Source organism: Myxocyprinus asiaticus, chromosome 39, assembly GCF_019703515.2.
Source record: "Myxocyprinus asiaticus isolate MX2 ecotype Aquarium Trade chromosome 39, UBuf_Myxa_2, whole genome shotgun sequence".
Lineage (NCBI taxonomy): Eukaryota > Metazoa > Chordata > Actinopteri > Cypriniformes > Catostomidae > Myxocyprinus > Myxocyprinus asiaticus.
The window spans coordinates 25,792,357-25,811,880 of NC_059382.1; the positions used below are offsets into that span (position 1 = coordinate 25,792,357).

Consider the following 19,524-nt stretch of genomic DNA (forward strand, 5'->3'; position numbering starts at 1 on the left):
TTGTCTGCTCTCCTGATCTGGAATTTCTCATGCTTCTGTGTCGACCATTCTGGCTACCGAGGGAATTCACAGTGGTCATTATCACAGCTGTGTACATCCCCCCACGAGCCGACACAGACCGGGCACTCAAGGAAACCGCGCACCCTGAGGCCACGTTCATTGTGACCAGGGACTTTAATAAAGCCAGTTTCAAATCAGTCGCACCAAAATACCACCAGCACATTAGTTTCAACACACGAGGGGACCGGGTTTTGGATCATAGCTACTCTCCCTTCTGGGATGGCTACAAATCCCTCCCCCGCCCACCATTTGGCAAATCGGATCACTCTTCCATTCTGCTTCTGCCCGCTTACAGGCAGAAACTGAAACAGGAAGCACCCACCCTCAGAACGATCCAGTGCTGGTCGGACCAATCAGACTCTACGCTACAGGACTGTTTTGATCACACGGACTAGGAGATGTTCCGGTCCGCCTCTGATGACGACATCGAGCTTTACGCTGATAGCGTAATGTGTTTAATCAAAAAGTGTGTGGAGGACATAGTTCCGACCAGAACAACACGGCTCTATCCGAACCAGAAGCCATGGATAAATAGCGATGTTCGCGCGGCACTTACTGTGCGGACCTCCGCTTTCAATTCCGGGAATGCGGAGGAGCATAAACAAGCCAGTTATGCCCTCCAAAAAAGAACAGAACAGCAAAACACCAGTACAGGAACAAGATTGAAGGACAGTTTAACACCACCAACTCTAGAAGCATGTGGCAGGGAATTAACATCATCACAGACTTTAAAGTGAATAAAAACTCCACCATGAACACTGCTGCGTCTCTCCCGGATGAGCTAAATACTTTTTATGCTCGTTTTGAGGGAAATAATACCACCCTCATGGAGAGAGCTCTCGCGGCCGAAGCTACAGAGGTTAGTTCACTCTCCGCCTCTGTAGCGGATGTAACCTGATCCTTCCGACGGGTGAATATCCGCAAAGCCGCGGGCCCAGACGGCATTCCGGGCCGCGTCATCAGAGCGTGCGTGAACCAGCTGGCTGGTGTTTTTACAGACATTTTCAACCTTTCCATCTCTTTGTCTGTTGTCCCCACATGCTTTAAAACATCCACCATTGTGCCTGTTCCAAAGCAATCAAAAATAACTTACATAAATGACTGGCGTCCTGTTGCTCTGACCCCCATCATCAGCAAATGCTTTGAGAGACTAATCAGAGATTACATCTGCTCTGTGCTGCCTCTCTCTCTAGACCCATTGCAATTTGCTTACCGCAACAACCGCTCCACTGATGATGCCATTGCATCTACACTACACACTGCTCTCTCCCACCTGGAAAAAAGAACACTTATATGAGAATGCTGTTTGTAGTCTACAGCTCAGCATTCAACACCATAGTGCCTTCCAAGTTAGATGAGAAACTCCGGGCTCTGGGCTTAAACAGCTCGCTGTGCAGCTGGATCCTGGACTTCCTGTCAAGCAGACACCAGGTGGTTAGAATAGGCAGCAACATCTCCTCATCACTGACCCTCAACACTGGAGCCCCACAGGGCTGTGTTCTCAGCCCACTCTTGTATTCCCTGTAAACACATGACTGTGTGGCAACACACAGCTCCAATGCCATCATTAAGTTTGCTGATGACACAACGGTGGTAGGTCTGATCACTGACAATGATGAAACAGCTTACAGAGAGGAGGTGCACACTCTGACACACTGGTGTCAGGAGCACAACCTCTCCCTCAATGTCAGTAAGACAAAGGAGCTTGTGGTGGACTTCAGAAGAAAAGACAGAGAACACAGTCCCATCACCATCAATGGAGCACCAGTGGAGAGAGTCAGCAGCTTCAAGTTCCTGGGTGTCCACATCACTGAGGAACTCACATGGTCCATCCACACTGAAGTCATTGTGAAGAAGGCTCATCAGCGCCTCTTCTTCCTGAGACGGCTGAGGAAGTTTGGAATGAACCGCCACATCCTCACACGGTTCTACACCTGCACTGTAGAGAGCATCCTGACTGGCTGCATCTCCGCCTGGTACGGCAATAGCACAGCCCACAACCACAAAGCACTGCAAAGGGTGGTGCGAATTGCCAGACACATCATCGGAGGTGAGCTTCCCTCCCTCCAGGAAATATATACAAGGCGGTGTGTGAAAAAAGCTCGGAGGATCATCAGAGACTCCAGCCACCCGAGCCATGGGCTGTTCTCACTGCTACCATCAGGCAGGCGGTATCGCAGCATCAGGACCCGTACCAGCCGACTCCATGATAGCTTCTTCCCCCAAGCAATCAGACTTTTGAACTCTTGATCTCCCACGATCAAAATACATCAGCACTGCACTTTATTACTCTTACTCTTATATCTCACACCGGACTGTCATAAATTATATTATTATTATTATATTATATTCTCTCTTAACAACTTACTATCAACCGACAGCCTGAACGTCAATACAGTACAATACAATCTACTGTACATTCTATATATACTACTATATATACTTTTTTATTTTTTATTGAATAATGTGTATCTATATTGTGTGTATTGTATACTGTACAGTGAATGTTATTATTTGTATATTGTTGTGTGTAATTATGTGTATACTAGACTTTAAATTGTGCTGTGTTAATTTGATGTTATTGTAAATTGGTATATGTCTCATCACTGTCACGACTGCTATGTTGATCGGAACTGCACCCAAGAATTTCACACACCATTGCACTTGTGTATATGGCTGTGTGACAATAAAAGTGATTTGAAGTTCCCGGCCAGATTGAGATTAGACAATATGGATGACCGCAAAATGTTTACATGCCCACACAAAGGATGGTGTATTCTTTTCATGTACACTCTGAGTGAACTTGACTCTTGATCACCCGAGGAACCGGGATTCCTGTTTTGCTGCTCTTTATGATGGTTCCGCCTAGCGGCTGGAGTTTGCTTTGTGGAGTAACACTGCTTTGGGACAGTTTTGTGGATGAACCTGCATGTTCTTTGTTCTTATGCCTCCTGTTGGCTGGGGTTTGATTTGCGGAGTTTTTCTGCAGGCAAAATTGAGCAATACGATGGCAAAGTTGTCGCAGGGGCTCTTGCAGGCGTGCATGGATCTTTTGAGTTTGGAGGGATTGATGACGGATGGCGCTCTCTTGCGCGGGGTTAATGCGCATGTTTTCTTTTTTTCTTTTTTTTTGGTTCAGAGCGGAGTTCGGGGTTTGAATGTTGCACTAATGGGGATTGTGGTCTGTATAATCTTGTTTTTGACACACATTTTATTTCTTTCTATTATATCAAGATGTCAATCGTTAATATGAATGGATTATCCCTCTCCACATGGAATGTGAATGGGTTGGGGAACCCCATAAAAAGAAGAAAGGTTGTTACTTTTCTTAAGCTTAAGAAATATGATATAGTGTTTCTCTCTTCAAGAAACACATCTTTCTCCACAGGAAGCTGAAAAATTTGGGAAGATATGGGGTGGACATGTTTTTTTTAGTTCTGGCTCAAGTAAGAGCAGGGGAGTGATTATATTGATAAATAAACATCTACAATTCAAATATCTCAAACAGATTAAGGATAAATTAGGAAGAGTCATTATTGTTTTAGTTGAAATTCAGGGACAAAGACTGATTTTGGTTAATATTTATGCACCTAACGCTGATGATCAGGGCTTTTTTATAGATCTTAAAGGGATGTTGCAAACCGCTGGCACCCCTTATGATATAATATTGGGAGGAGACTTTAATCTTTTGATGGACTCAGTTCTTGATCATAGTGAAGCGAAAGTGTGTAAGCCCCCTAGAGCAACATTGACACTTCACAGGATGTGTAAAAATCTTGGTCTTGCAGATATCTGGCGACTTTTGAACCCGTCTGGTAGGGACTATACATTTTTTTCATCAGTTCATAAAATCTATTCTAGAATAGATTTTTTTTATTATATCTAAGTCCCTCATTTCATCTGCAGTCGATTGCTCAGTTGGAAACATCTTAGTCTCAGATCACGCCCTGGTGAGTTTAGAGATGTTGCCATATACGGAGAAAAAGAAATCATATAGTTGGCTCTTAAATGTGTCCCTTTTGCAAAATCCTGATTTCCAACAAATGTTAAAGGCTGAAATCGGTGTTTATATGGAGACCAACTGGTTCTCAATATCCTCTGTGGGCGTGGCTTGGGAGGCACTTAAGGTGGTTCTTAGGGGTCGGATCATACAGTATGCCTCATTCCTCAAAAAATCCAAAGCAAGAGAACTTGTGGAATTGGAAGGGAATATTAAAAGGGCAGAGGCAGCACAGAAATGTCATATGTCGTCTGATGGTCTCAGAGAATTGACCCGATTGAAATATAGATATAATGCTATTTTGTCACGGAAAGTGGAGTTTTGGTTATTCAGGGCAAGACAGACATACTTTGAGTCGGGGGACAAATCAGGGAAGCTTTTAGGTAGATATATAAAACAGAGAGAGTCTTTTTCTACCATTCTCTCAATAAAATCTTCTGCTGGTGAAATATTTACCTTGACCAGTGATATTAATAATGCTTTTAGGGAGTTCTATTTTGATCTCTATAGTTCCACGTCTTCGTCTACTGATGAAGATATTGGAAAATTTGTGGCTCCATTAGAACTCCCTAAACTGACGACCGAGCAAAAAAACTCTCTTGATTCTGAGATAACCTTGGAGGAGCTTGACAAGGTAATTAAGTCCCTGCCTACAAGCAAAGCTCCGGGGCCAGATGGATTTGCCGCTGAATTTTTTATATCTTGTGCAACAGAATTGGCTCCACTTTTGCTAGAAGTTTATACAGAAGCATTAAAGAATGGAAAGCTTCCCCAACCATGACACAAGCCTGCCCGGATCAGTCTGATTCTTAAAAAGGAAAAAGATCCAAGCGAGTGTAAAAGTTACCGCCCAATTTCCCTGATCCAGTTAGATGTAAAAATTTTGTCAAAAATTCTGGCTAACAAATTAAGTAAAATTATGACATCTCTTATACATATAGATCAGGTGGAGTTTATTCGGGGCCGTAGCTCTTCTGATAATCTTAAGCGTTTCATCAATATCATGTGGTCAGTAGAGAATGATCAGAGTCCGGTCGCTGCCATCTCACTCAACGCTGAAAAGGCATTTGAGATGGTTGACTGGGATTATCTTTTTAATATTTTGGAAATGTATGGGTTCGGGAGTACATTTATTGGTTGGATTAAGTTACTTTATAGACACCCTGTAGCAGCAGTACAAATAAACAGATTAATTTCAGATTATTTTACTCTGAATAGGGGCACCTGGCAGGGCTGCCCACTTTCCCCATTATTGTTCTGTCTTGCCCTGGAACCATTAGCAGCCACGATAAGAAAAGAGGATGATTTTCCAGGAGTGATTGCGGGAGGTGTGGCGCATAAGCTTTTGCTTTATGAAAATGATATTTTATTATTTGTCTCCGACCCTTCTAGATCTATGCCTTGCCTCCACAAAATTATTAATTCATTCTCCAAGTTCTCAGGATACATAGTCAATTTGTCTAAATCCGAAGCTTTGGTTCTGACAGCATACTGTCCAGTGGCTTTCCAGCTGGGCGCTTTACAGTGGCCCAAACGGGGCATTAAATATTTAGGTATTTTATTTCAACCAAATTTGTCTGACATAGTTAGAGTTCATTTTGACCCTCTAATAAAAAGATTTTCGAGCGATGTGGACAGGTGGGCTACATTTATCGATGATTGGGAAGGTCAATGTAATTAAAATGAATTGTATTCCAAAATTCAACTACCTGCTACAGTCACTCCCTATAGATGTCCCCCTTCATTTGGAATGGTAAGTGTCCCAGATTGCACTTCAACAAATTACATAGGCCGATTGACAAAGGTGGACTATGCCTACCCAAAATTTTGTTTTATTATTATGCTTTCAGTCTCAGACATTTGGCTCATTGGTCGCTTCCACCTGAAAGGGCCCCTCCTTGGTTTTTTATTGAACAAGAAGTTCTTGCCCCTATTTCGCCACTGCAGGGCCTGTCTATCAAATTAACCAGTGAAATTAAGTTACACCCAGTCATCTCACATTTGAACTCGGTATGGACAAAATTGTCCAGAGTGTTTAATTCGGACATTTATTTGAATGCTGCTTCAAGCATATGGTTGAACCCAAAATTATGTATTGATAAGTCCCCCTTCTGCTGGTCAGAGTGGATTGTCAGGGGGGTTGCACTCGGTGATCTATATGAGAACGGAGTGTTGAGATCCTTTGATAATTTGACTCAACATTTTGAAATTCCCAGATCTCAGTTTTATAGGTATTTACAGTTGCGCCACCTGCTCTGTACTATTTTTGGGAGTAGCGTACACCCCCCTAGAGTGGCAGATACTTTGGGAGAGGTGCTTGCTGCTTTTAGTAAAGGACATGAGGCATCAGTGTATTACACTTTGCTAATTCAGAGTTTGGGGGATGGAGCTTTAACTTCTATTAAGAGATTATGGGAGAAAGATTTTAATTTGGTGTTGGAGGATGGGGTGTGGGCTGGGATTTTAAAAAACATCAAGTCTGCATCTAGAGATGCAAGGGTGTGCCTTATGCAATTTAAGATTTTGCATTGATTTTATTGGACCCCCTCTAGAATGTATAGGCTTGGTCTTAAAGACACACCCACCTGCTGGAGATGTCAATCGGAAGACGGGGACACATCCCATGTTTTTTGGGGATGTGTTAGGATACAAGAGTTTTGGTTGAAAGTACAGAGGTTCGTATGTGAATTGGTCAACACACAGTTTTCGTTTTGCCCCAGATTGTGTGTTTTGGAGGATGGAGCGGTCCTGCATGTGGGTGATAAATACGTGGAGAGTTGGGTCCTGACAGGCATGATGATTGGCAGGCGGTTAATTCTCAAGGGATGGAAGTCTTCTGATGCGCCTTCGTTTCAAGAGTGGTGCGTTGAGCTGGGTAGGGTGGCGGCATTTGAGGAGATGGTGTACAGAAGGCTGGATAACATGGATATTTTTATTAGGAAGTGGGCCGGTTATCTGACATTTCTGGAGGGTTCTCGGGGAGGGGAAGTGGAAGTTTTTATTTTTTATTTTTTATATGTCTAAATATTTCCTGTTTTATTGTCTATTTGTGTGTCTTTGTCAGTTGACTTCCAATCACTAGAGTGCTTGTTTGTGTCGGGTGGTGTGGAGGGATTATTGCTCGGGGAGGAAAAAAATGTTTTTTTTGATTTCATGTGGTTTGAGGTTGTATTTTCTATTATGTCTGTGTGATTTGCTGCATGAATCAATAAAAATGTGTTATTAGAAAAAAGTGCCTGTCTTGTAAATAGGAGATCTTGGGTTCAAATCCCAGCATTGCCTTTGCTGTGTGATGTGGACCTCAGAAAAATACACATTTTGTAATTTGTGCTTTTTTAAAAACTGTCAGCAAACCGTTACCCAGGTAAAAATGATGCATTGTTTAAGGGTAGAAGTCAATACTGTTCACAGATCTTTCCTCTGCTAAATTCTAAGGCTAATTTGACATGCTAACACTCTTTTCCAATAGAGTGCTGTGGCTAAGCTGGTCAAGGTGCATGTCTTATACACAAGAGATTCTGGTTTCAAATCTTAGCAGTGCTTATCTGGCAGTGACTGTGCTCTCTGGCCTCTCCTGAGGACAGGATGTCCTAACTGCTCTTTTTGAAACTGCGTTCAATTCTCCAGAGTCTCGGGAAAGTGATTTCCTTGCCACAGATTGTGTAACCTCACAGTGATGGAGACACAACATGGTGCATCGTGTGGGCTCTGTGGCTCAATGGGCAGCATATTGGACTTCTAGAGTGCAAAATGTGGCTATTCAAAGGTTGTGGGTTGAAATCCCACCAGGGTCACAGCTTTTGTCATTTTGCTAAGCACACTAGGCCAAGGAACGACAAGTCTGTTAGACCACCAAAACTCTTTTCTCAAACAAAAACTTTCATGCTCAAAATAGCATGGCCTATTCCTCAAACCTATGATCTCTCTTCTGGATGTTTTGCTCCTCCTCATCTTTCCATGACATTTTTGCAGCAGAAGGTGCTGTGGCTTAGATGGTTAAAGTGCCTGTCTCGTAAACAGGAGATCCTGGGTTCAAATCCCAGCAGTGCCTTTATAGTGTGATGTTCACTTGACTAACTGACATAAAACAGTTAACCAAGTAAAAATGCTGCACTGATCAAGAGTACAAGTCAATCTTGTTCACAGATCTTTCCTTGGCTGTATTTTAAGGCTACTCTGACATGCTAACACTCTTTTCCAATAGGGTCCTGTGGCTTAGCTGGTCAAGGTCCCTTTCTTTTAAACGGGATATCCGGCTTTCAAATCTTAGCAGTGCTTATCTGGCAGTGACTGTGCTCTCTGGCCCATCCTAAGGAAAGGAGGTCCTGACAGCTCCTTTTGAAATTGCGCTCAATTCTTCATTCTCAAGAAGTTGATTTCCTTACCACAGAGTTGTAACATCACAATGTAGGAGACACAATGCTAACTTCAGCTGGGCTCAGTGGCGCAATGGATATTGCATGGGACTTCTAGAATGCAAAATGCAGCTGTTTAAAGGCTGTGGGTTTAAATTCCACCAGGAATGAAGCTTCTGTCATTTTGCTAAGCAGACTTGGCCAAAAAACGACAAGGCTGTCTGACCACCAAAACTCTTTTCTCAAACAAACTCTTTCATGCTCTCAATAGCATGGCCTATTCCTCGATCCTATGACCTCTCTTCTGGATGTTTTGCTCCTCTGAGTCATCCTTCCATTCAGGGTTTACAAAAGATGGCACTGTAGCCTAGTTGGCTAAAATGCTTGCCTTGTAATCAGGAGATCCAAGTTCAAATCCCAGCAGTGCCTTTGCAGTGTTATGTGCACCTCAGAAGATTGCACATTTTGTAATTTGTGCTTTTCTAAAAGCCATCAGCAAACTGTTACCCAGGTAAAAATGATGCATTGTACAAGGGTAGAAGTCAATACCATTCACAAATCTTTCCTCTGCTAAATTCTAAGGCTACTTTGAAATGCTAACACTCTTTCTCAATAGGGTCCTGTGACTTAGCTGGTCAAGGCACCTTTCTTGTAAACAGGAGATCATGGTTTCAAATCCTAGCAGTGCTTATCAGGCAGTGACTGTGCTCTCTGGTCCCTCCAGAGAACAGGAGGTCCTCACAGCTCCTTTTGAAAATGCGTTCAATTCTTCAGTTTCATGAAGGTGATTTCCTTGCCACAGAGTGTGTAACTCCACATTGTTGGAGACACAATGCAGTGCTTTGAGTGGGCTCTGTGGCATACTGGATGGCATATTGGTCTTTTAAATGGCAAAATGTGACTGTTCAAAGATTGTAGGTTCAAGTCCCTTGGGAGTTGCAGCTTTTGTCATTTTGCTAAGCACACTTAGCCAAAAAACAACATGGCTATTTGACCACGAAAACTCTTTTCTCAAAAAAATCTTTCATACTCTCAATGGCCTAGCCTATTCCTCGAATGTATGACAGCTCTTCTGGATGTTTTGCTCCTCTGAGTCACCTTTCCATGCAAGCTTTGCAGGAGATGGCACTGTGGCTTAGTTTGTAAAGGTACCTGACTTATAAACAGGAGGTCCAGTGTGCAAATGCCAGCAGTGCCTTTGCTGTGTGATGTGCACCTCATCAATGTACACATCTTGAAATGTGTGATTTTCTAAAAGCAGAAAGCAAATGGTTACAAAAGTAAAAATGCTGCACTGATCAAGGGTAGAAGTCAATACAGTTCACAAATCTTTCCTCTGCCAAATTCTAAGGCTATATTGACATGCTAACACTCTTTTCCAATAGTTTACTGTGGCATAGCTGGTCAAGGTAACTTTCTTGTAAACAGGAGATCCTGCTTTCAAAAATTAGCAGTGCTTATCTGGCAGTGACTGTGCTCTCTGACCCTCCTAAGGACAGGATGTCCTGACAGCTATTTTTGAAACTGCATTCAATTCTACAGAGATTTGGGGTAGTAGATTTCTTTGCCACAGACTGTATAATCTCACAGTTTTGTCAAGACTCGAGGTGGGCTCTGTGGCACAATGGATAGCACATGGTGGGTTCAAATCCCACCAGAGTTGTGGCATTTGCCATTTTGCTAATCACACTTGGCCAACGAACAACAAGGCTATCTGACCACCAAAACTCTTTTCTCAAACAAACACTTTCCTGCTCTCAATAGTATGGCCTATTCCTCGAATTTATGACCTCTCTTCTGGATGTTTTGCTCCTCTGAGTCATCTTTCCATGCAAGCTTTGCAGAGGATGGCACTGTGGCTTAGTTGGTTAAAGTGTCAGATTAGTAACATGAAGGCCAGTGTTCAAATGCCAGCAGGGCTCTTGCTGTGTGTTGTGCACCTCATCAAGGTACACATATAGAAATGTGTCTATTTCTAAGATCAGACAGCAATCAATTACCAAGGTAAAAGTGCTGCAATTATCAGAAACAGAATGAGCTTTATTGCCAAGTATGCTTACACATACAAGGAATTTGTCTTGGTGACAGGAGCTTCCAGTGTACAACCATACAAAAACAGCAGCAAGACATAGATACTAATAAAAAATAATTATACACATACGTACATACATACATACCCATGGGTAGTGCAAATCTAATACAATCTGTTATGTACAGTGTAAATACAAATCTGTTATGTAGAGTGCAAATGTTTTTTTTGTTGTTTTTTCAGAGGAATGAAATGGCAGAAGAGGTTGGATGTGTTGGAATAATATAAGAAAGACTAAACTGTGTATTGCACATAGTTATTGCTCAATGGGGCAATTTAACTGTTCATGAGATGGATAGCCTGAGGGAAAAAACTGTTCCTGTGCCTGATGGTTCTGGTGCTCAGAGCTCTGCCTTCTCCAGAAGGCAACAGTTCAAAAAAGTAGTGGGCAGGGTGAGTGGGGTCCAGAGTGATTTTTCCAGCCTTTTTCCTCACTCTGGAAGTGTAGAGTTCTTGAAGGGGGGCAGGGGGCAACCAATAATCCTCTCAGCAGTCCGAACTGTCCTTTGTAGTCTTCTGATATCTGATTTCATAGCTGAACCAAACCAGACAGTTATTGAAGTGCAGAGGAAAGACTCAATGACTGCTGAGTAGAACTGTATCAGCAGCTCCTGTGGCAGGTTGAATTTCCTCAACTGGCAAAGGAAGTACAACCTCTGCTGGGCCTTTTTCACAGTGGAGTCAATGTGTGTCTCCCACTTCATGTCCTGTGAGATGGTAGTGCCCAGGAACCTGAATGACTCCACTGCTGCCACAGTGCTGTTTAGAATGGTGAGGGGGATCAGTGTTGGGGTGTTCCTCCTAAAGTCCACAATCATCTCCACCGTTTTGAGCGTGTTCAGCTCAAGGTTGTTTTGACTGCACCAGACAGCCAGCTGTTCAACCTCCCTTCTGTATGCAGACTCATCGTTATCTCGGATGAGGCCGAGGACAGTGTTGTCATCTGCAAACTTCAGGAGCTTGACAGAGGGGTCCTTGGCGATGCAGTCATTGGTGTAGAGGGTGAAGAGTAGTGGGGAGAGCACACATCCCTGGGGGGCACCAGTGCTGATTGTACAGGTGCTGGAAGTGAGTTTCCCCTGTCTCACAAGCTGCTGCCTGTCCGTCAGAAAGCTGGTAATCCACTGACAGATAGACGTGGGAACAGAGAGTTGGTGTAATTTATTCTGGAGTATAGCTGGGATGATGGTGTTGAAAGCCGAACTGAAGTCCACAAAAAGGATTCTTGCATATGTCCCTGGTCTGTCCAGATGTTGCAGGATATGATGCAATCCCATGTTGACTGCATCATCCACAGACCTGTTTGCTCAATAAGCAAATTGAAGGGGATCTAGAAAGGGTCCAGTGATGTTCTTCAGGTGGGCCAACACCAGTCTCTCAAATGATTTCATGACCACAGACGTCAGGGCGACAGGTCTGTAGTCATTAAGTCCTGTGATTTTTGGTTTCTTTGGGATGGGGATGATAGTGGAACGTTTGAAGCAGCATGGGACTTCACACTGCTCCAGTGATCTATTGAAGATACAGTATGTGTGAAGATGGGGCCCAGTTGGTTAGCACAGGATCTAAGACATGCAGGTGAAACGCCATCTGGGCCCTGTGCTTTCCTTATCCTTTGTAGTCAAAAGCCGTGGCTCACATCATCTTCACAGATCTTAAGTGCAGGTTGAGTAGCAGGAGGGGGGAGGACGGGGGTTGCAGGAGGTGTTAGTGTTTGTGTGAAGTGAAGGTCAGAGTGGGTGTGGGGTGTGAGATTGGGCCTTTCAAATCTACAGTAGAACACATTCTGGTCATCAGCCAGTTGTTGGTCCACCACAGTGTTGGGGGCAGGAGTCCTGTAATTCGTAAGATGTTTCATGCCACTCCACACTGATGCAGGGTCTTTAGCTGAAAACGTGTTTTTCAGCTTCTCAGAGTATCTTTTTTTAGCCATTCTGATTCCCTTATTCAGTGTGTTCCTGGCCTGATTGTACAAGACTTTATCCCCAACTCTGTAAGCATTCTCTTTGGCCTGACGAAGCTGCCTGAGGTCCACTGTAAACCATGGTTTGTCGTTGTTAAATGTTAAATAAGTCCTAGTAGGAATGCACATATCCTCACAAAAACTGCTATATGATGTAACAGTATCTGTGAGCTCATCCAGATTGTTGTCTGCAGCCTCAAAAACACTCCAATCAGTGCAGTCAAAGCAGGCTTGTAGTTCCAGCTCTGCTTCGTTGGTCCATCTCTTTACAGTCCTTAATACAGGCTTAGCAGATTTTAATTTCTGTCTGTAGGTTGGAAGAAGATGAACCAGACAGTGATTAGAGAGTCCCAAAGCTGCTCTAGGGACAGAGTGATATGCATACTTTATTGTTGTGTAGCAGTGATCCAGTATATTTCTGTCTCTGGTTGGGCATGTAATGTGCTGTTTGTATTTGGGCAGTTCACGTGTGAGGTTTGCTTTGTTAAAATCCCCAAGAATAATAATAACTGAGTCCGGGTATTGTTGTTCCGTGTCTGTGATTTGATCAGCCAGCTGTTGCAGCGCTGTGTTCAAACACGCGTTTGGTGTGATATACACACTCACCAGAATAAATGAGGAAAACTCCCGCGGCGAGTAGAAAGGCTTACAGTTAATAAAGAGCACTTCCAAATCAGGACAGCACATCCTCTTTAACGTTGTTACATCTGTAAACCAACATTCATTGATGTAAAAGTATGTTCCACCGCCTCTTGTTTTCCTCATTAACTCCGCGATGCGATCCGCTCTGAACAGCTGGAAGCCCGGCAGATGTAACGCGCTGTCTGGAATGGCTTCATTCAGCCAGGTTTCTGTGAAGCACAAGGCAGCAGAGTTTGAGAAGTCCTTGTTTGTGCGGGTGAGGAGATGTAGTTTGTCCATTTTGTTAGGGAGAGAGCGGAGATTTGCTAGATGAATGCTCGGCAGCGTTGTTCGAAAGCTGCGCCGACGGAGCCTGACCAGCGCGCCTGCTCATCTTCCACGCCTGTGTCTCCTAGCACGTTTAAACAACACAGCTGCGCCGCCGACTAAAATGTCAAACAAAACGTCCGAATATTCAAAATCCGGGAAAATATTGACTGCTGTATGCTGTCGAATGTTCAGCAGTTCGTCTCTGGTAAAACTGACTGAAAAAAGATTACTAAACACAGGACAAACAAAAATAACAATAGAACAATAGAAGCGGTACACCGAGGCGGCCATCTGCTGCGCCATCATGATGTATTATTAAGGGCAAAAGTAAATCCTGTGCACAAATCTTTCATTGGCTGCATTCTAAGTCTACTTTGATATGCTAACACTCATTTCCAACAGGGTGCTGTGGCTATGCTGGCCAAGACCTTTGTATTGTACATAGGAAATGCTGGTTTCAAATTTTGCAGTGCTTATCTGGCAGTGACTGTGCTCTCTGGTCTTTCCTGAGGACAGAAAGTCCTGACAGTGCATTTTGAAATGCCAATCAATTCTACAGAGTCTCAGGGAAGGTGATTTCCTTGCCACAGAGTGTGTAAACACAGTTTTGGAGACACAAAGAAGTGTTTTGGGTGGGTTCTGTGGTGCAATTGATAGAGTGTTGGATTTCTAGTTTGCAAAATATGGCCATTCAAAGGTTGTGGTTTCAAGTTGCAGCTTTTGTCATTTTGCTAAGCACGCTTGGCCAAAAAACAACATGGCTGTCTGACCACCAAAATTCTTTTCTCAAACAAATTCTTTCATGCTCTCAATAGCATGGCCTATACCTCAGTCCTATGACTGCTTTTCTGGATGTTTTGCTCTTCTGAGTCATCCTTCCATTCAGAAATTGCAGAAGATGGCACTGTGGCTTAGTTGGTTAAAGTGCTTGCCTTATAAACAGAAAATCCTGGGTTCAAATCCCAACAGTCCCTTTGCAGTGTGTTGTGCACCTGAGTAACTTGTTTTAAAATGTGTGGTTTTCTAACATGTTTTAAAATGTGTGGTTTTCTAAAAGCCAACAGAAATGGTCACCCAAGTAAAAATGCTGCACTGATCAAGGGTAGAAGTCAATCCCATTCACAAATATTTTCTTGGCTGTATTTTAATGCTACTCTGACATGCTAACACTCTTTTCCAACAGGGTCCTGTGGCTTAGCTGGTCAAGGTAACTTTCTTGTAAACAGGAGATCCTGCTTTCAAATATTAGCAGTGTTTATCTGGCAGTGACTGTGCTCTCTGGCCCCTCCTAAGGACAGGATATCCTGACAGCTATTTTTGAAACTGCGTTCAATTCTACAGAGACTCGGGGAAGTAGATTTCCTTGCCACAGACTGTATAATCTCACAGTTTTGGAGATGCTTGAGGTGGACTCTGTGGTGCAATGGATATTGCACTGGACTTCTAGATTGCAAAATGTGGCTGTTCTAAGGTTGTGGGTTCACAGCATTTATCATTTTGCTAATCACACTTGGCCAACGAACGACAAGGCTATCTGACCACCAAAACTCTTTTCTCAAACAAAGTAGGTTCGCAGCATTAGTCGCAGCATTGCTGACTAATGATTAAAGACTAAAGATGACTCAGAGGAGCAAAACATCCGGAAGAGAGGTCATAAGTTTGAGGAATAGTCCATGCTATTGAGACCATGAAAGTGTTTGTTTGAGAAAAGAGTTTTGGTGGTCAGATAGCCTTGTCATTCATTGGCCAGGTGTGATTAGCAAAATGGAAAATGCTGCGACTCTGGTGGGATTTGAAACCACAACCTTTGAATGGCCACATTTTGCAATCTAAAAGTCCAATGTGCTATCCATTGCACCACAGAACCCACATGAAGTGCACCCTTGTGTCTCCATAACTGTGAGATTATACAGTTTGTGGCAAGGAAATCTACTTCCCCAAGTCTCTGTAGAATTGAACGCAGTTTCAAAAACAGCTGTCAGGACATCCTGTCCTCAGTAGAGGCCAGAGAAGACAGTCACTGTCAGATAAACACTGCCAAGTTTTGAAACCAGGATCTCCTGTGTACAAGAAAGGTACCTTGAACACCTAAGCCACAGGACCCTATTGGAAAAGAGTGTTAGCATGTCAATATAGCCTTATGAAAGATTTGTGAACAGTATTGACATCTACCCTTGAACAATGCATCATTTTTACCTGAGTAACAGTTTGCTGAAGGCTTTTAGAAAAGCACAAACTACAAATCTACAAACATCTGAGAAGCACAGCACACTGTAAAGGCACAGCTGGGATTTGAACACCAGATCTCCTGTTCACAAGGGAGGCACTTTATCCAAGTGAGCCACAGTGCCATCTTCTGCAAAGACTGCATGGAAGGATGACTCAGAGGAGCAAAACACCCAGAAGTGAGGTCATAGGATTGAGGAATAGGCCATGCTATTGAGAGCATGAAAGAGTTTGTTTGAGAAAAGAGTTTTGGTGGTCAGATAGCCTTGTCGTTCGTTGGCCAAGTGTGCTTAGCAAAATGGCAAATGTTGCAACGCTGGTGGGATTTGAACCCACAACCTTTGAATGGCCACATATTGCAGTCTAAAAGTCCAACACACTATCCATTGCTCCACAGAGTGTGCTTAGCCAACTGACAAACTGAGGTCCTCACAGCTCCTTTTGAAAATGCGTTCAATTCTACAGACACACGGGGAAGATTTCCTTGCCATAGACTCTATAATCTCAGTTTTGGAGACACATTATGGTGCTTGGGGTGGGCTCTGTGGCGCAAAGTATTGAGCTTTGGACTTCTAATTTGCAAAATGTGGCCATACAAAGGTTGTTGGTTTGAGTCACAGCTTTTGTAATTTTGCCAAGCACACCTGGCCAAAAAACGACAAGGCTAACTGAGCACCAAAACTCTTTTCTCCTATTCCATGATCCTATGACCTTTCTTGGATGTTTTTCTCCTCTGAGTCACCCTACCATGCATGCTTATTATGGGTCGGTGCTGTGGTTTAGTTGATTAAAGCACCTGTCTTGTAAACAGGAGGTCTTGGGTTTCAAATCACTGCTGTGTGATATGCACCTCATCAATTACATATTTTGAAATGAGTGCTTTTCTAAGAGCAGACAGCAATCGGTTACCCAGGTAAAAATGCTGCACTGATTAAGGGTAGAATTCAAAACCACTCACAAATCTTTCCTCGGCTGCATTCTAAGGCTACTTTGACATGCTAACACTTTTTTCCAACAGGGTGCTGTGGCTAATCTGGTCAAGGTGCCTGTGTTGTACACAGGAGATCTTGTTTTCAAATCTTAACTGTGCTTATCTGGCATTGACTGTGCTCTCTGGCCTTTCCTGAGGACAGGAGGTCCTGACAGTGCATTTTGAAACGGCAATCGATTCTACAGAGACCCAGGGAAGGTGATTTCCTTGCCACAGGTTCTTTAACCTTACAATTTTGGGGACACAACAAAAAGATTGGCATGGGCTCTGTGGTGCAATGGATAGAGTTTTGGTCTTCTAGTTTGACTAAATATAGCCATTCAGAGGTTGTGGGTTTAAGTACCTCCAGAGTCATCAGCTCTGATGACTGATATTTTTCTCCTCTGAGTCACCCTTCCATGCAGGTTTTTGTAGAGGAAGTTGCTATGGCTTAGTTGGTTAAAGTGTCTGCCTTGAAAACAGGACATTATGTATTCAGTTCCCAGCAGTGCCTTTGAAGTGTGATGTGTACCTCCGAAACATTTTAAAATGTGTGCTTTTCTAAAAGCTGACAGCAAACGGATACAAAAGTAAAAATGCTGCACTGATCAAGGGTAGAAGTCAATCCCGTTCACAAATCTTTCCTCGGCTGCATGCTAAGGCTACTTTGGCATGCTAACACTCTTGACCAACAGTGTACTGTAGCTTAGCTGGTCAAGACACCTCTCCTGTAAACAGATGATCCTGGTTTCAAATCTTAGTGGTGCTATGTTGGCAGTGACTGTGCTCTTTGCCCTCTCCAGAGGACAAGAGTTCCTTACAGCTTGCTTTGAAACTGCATTCAATTCTACAGAGACTTGGGCAAGGTGATTTCTTTGCCACAGAGCGTGTAACCTCACAGTTTTGGAGACACAATGTGGTGCTTCTAAATTGCAAAATGTGGCTATTCAAAAGTTGTGGGTACAAGTCCCACCAGAGTCACAGCTTTTGTCATTTTGTTAAGCACACTTGGCCAACAAATGACAAGGCTATCTGATCACCAAAACTCTTTACTCCAACAAACCCCTTCATGCTCTCAATAGCATGGCCTGTTCCACGACCCAGTGACCTCTCTTCTGGATATTTTGTACCTCTGAGTCACCCTTCCATGCAGACAAACCAGCGGAAGGTGCTGTGGCTTAGCTGGTTAAAGTGCCTTTCTAATAAGCAGGAGATCCTGGGTTCAAATCTCAGCTGATCCATTGCAGTGTGACAGGCACCTCAACAACTTGCACATTTTGAAATGTGTGGTTTTCTAAGAGTAGACAGCAGTCAGTCACCCAGGTAAAAATGCTGCACTTATCAAGGTATAAGTTAACCCATTAACAAACCTTCCCTCAGCTGTATTCTAAGGCTTCTTTGACATGCTAACACTCTTGTCCTGCAGGGTGCTGTGGCTTAGCTGAGGAAGGTGCCTGCTCCCTAAACAGGAGACCCTGGTTTCAAATCCCACCAGAACTTGTCTGGCAGTGACTATGTTCTCTGCCCTCTTGTGAGGGCAGGAGGTAATAACAGCATCTTCTGAAACTGTTTTCAATTCTACAGAGACCTGAGGAATTGGTTTTCATTGCCACATGAGAAATGTGGGCTCTGTGGCAAAATGGATAGCACATTGGACATCTAGATTGCAAAAGGTGGCCATTCAAATGTTGTGGGTTTGAGTCCCACCAGAGTTGCAGCTTTTGTCATTTTGCTAAGCACACTTGCCCAACAAATGTCAAGGCTATCTGACCACCAACACTCTTTTCTCAAACAACACTTTAATGGTCTTAATGGCATGGCCCTTTCCACGATCCTATAACATCTCTTCTGGGTGTTTTGCTCCTCTGAGTTGCCCTTCCATGCAGGTTAAGCAGAGGAAGATAATTAAATAAATATCTATGAATCAAGCTTTAATTTATTGAAAAAAGCTGACATTCTAGCATTTTTTTTCTATATACAAATTCATGAGCTACCTAAGCTAAAACTTTAATGCTGTCGTAATTTTGCATTGTTAAAACGCCTTCAACACATCGAAATGCAAAAAATACAATACAAATAATAATATTACTTTTTATCACTTTCGTTACTCTAAACTATGATGCCAAGTGTCCCTTTGCGCCACCTCGCTGTGATTTTGCAAATTTGTCTCGTGTGAGAATTTTAAGTTTTACTTCCACATTAAAGGAATAGTTCACCCAAAAATGACAATTCTCTCATTGTTTACTCACCCTCAAGCCACCCCAGATGTTTATGACTTTCTTTCTTCTGCAGAAGACAAATTAAGATTTTTTAAAATTCCATACATGTGAATGGATGCTCCAAAACTCACATAAAGGCAGCATAAAAGTTATCCATGAGTCCAGTGGTTAAATCCAAATGTTCATAAGTGATACGATAGGTGTGGGTGAGAAACAGATCAATATTTAAGTCCATTTTTGCTAGAAATTCTTCTCCCTGCCAAGTAGGGGGCATATGCATGAAGAATGTGACTCAACAAAAACACAAGAGGAAGAATGTGAAAGTTAAAATGGAAACTGACTGAACACAGAGGATAATTTATAGTAAAAATGGACTTAAATATTTATCTGTTTCTCACCCACACCTACCAAATCGCTACTAGAGACATTGATTTAACCCCTGGAGTCAAATGGATTACTTTTATGCTGACTTGTGTAGTTTTTGGAGCTTCAAAATTTTGGCACCCATTCACTTGCATTGTATGGACCAAAAGAGCTGAGAAATACTTCTAAAAATCTTCACTTGTGTTCTGCTGAAGAAAGGCACAAACATCTGGGATGGCATAAGGGTGAGAAAATGATGAGAGAATTTAAATTTTTAGAGTTCCTACTGCACTGGTAAGGTTAACAGATCTGATGTTAGTGTGGATTC

General features: G+C 42.9%; 1 non-coding gene across 1 annotated transcript; it reads left to right on the forward strand.

Moving 5' to 3' along the window:
- The first annotated feature begins 8,037 nt into the window (after positions 1-8,037).
- Positions 8,038-8,111, forward strand: trnat-cgu (transfer RNA threonine (anticodon CGU)). Its single transcript has one exon. It is a non-coding gene; the product is annotated as a tRNA-Thr (tRNA).
- Positions 8,112-19,524: the final 11,413 nt, after the last annotated feature.